This window comes from Buceros rhinoceros, unplaced genomic scaffold (assembly GCF_000710305.1).
Source record: "Buceros rhinoceros silvestris isolate BGI_N320 unplaced genomic scaffold, ASM71030v1 scaffold4867, whole genome shotgun sequence".
Classification (NCBI taxonomy): domain Eukaryota; kingdom Metazoa; phylum Chordata; class Aves; order Bucerotiformes; family Bucerotidae; genus Buceros; species Buceros rhinoceros.
Window position 1 is genome coordinate 15643 of NW_010422659.1, and position 717 is coordinate 16359.

Consider the following 717-nt stretch of genomic DNA (forward strand, 5'->3'; position numbering starts at 1 on the left):
TATAGAGAGAAAGAAAGGTGGGGGGGGGGGGTTAAAACAATACCAAATCCAAGGACATCAGAGCAGCAGCTGCACCGCACATGAGCTGAACCTAGCCAGGAGCCCAGGTGGCGCGGTGGAAAGGTCCTCACCATAGCTGTAGGCACTGGTGGCTGGTAAAACCCAGGCTTCTCTGGCAGTAAAAAATGCCTGTGGTATTACTATGGGAATTTTGGAAACTTGTCATGTCTGTAATCAGTTGCTTGTGAATCGCATTGCTATAGTGTTTGGTAGTTTATTTCCGGTGGGGTGATCTCCAACAGCAAGAAAAAGGCAACGGGGAGATTAGACCAACACTGAGGCCTCCTGCCATGTTTTGCAGTAAACAGGTGACTCTGGTGCGTGATTCCAGCCTCTGCTAAGACGTTTTGCTCATGCTGATCTGCTTGATCCAAAGTGCCACGTGTGAGCCACGGGAGGGGCTCTCCTGGTGCAGGACATCAGGGCCTGGTGGCCTGGGCCTGTCCCATCGCCTCGGCAGGGAGCAGGGCAGGCTCAGGGGCAGCCTTGGCCCAGGGCTTTGGGAACATCCCTGGGACCCGGCCAGGCCATGGACCTGAAGGCAGGCCTGGCTCGGTGGGGCTAAGGGCGGGCGGCATTGCGGGGGTGGTGGCTGGTGGCACCTGGGGATGAAATGGGGGTGTGGGGGAGCCCCTGGGGAACTGTTCAGACGGAGTG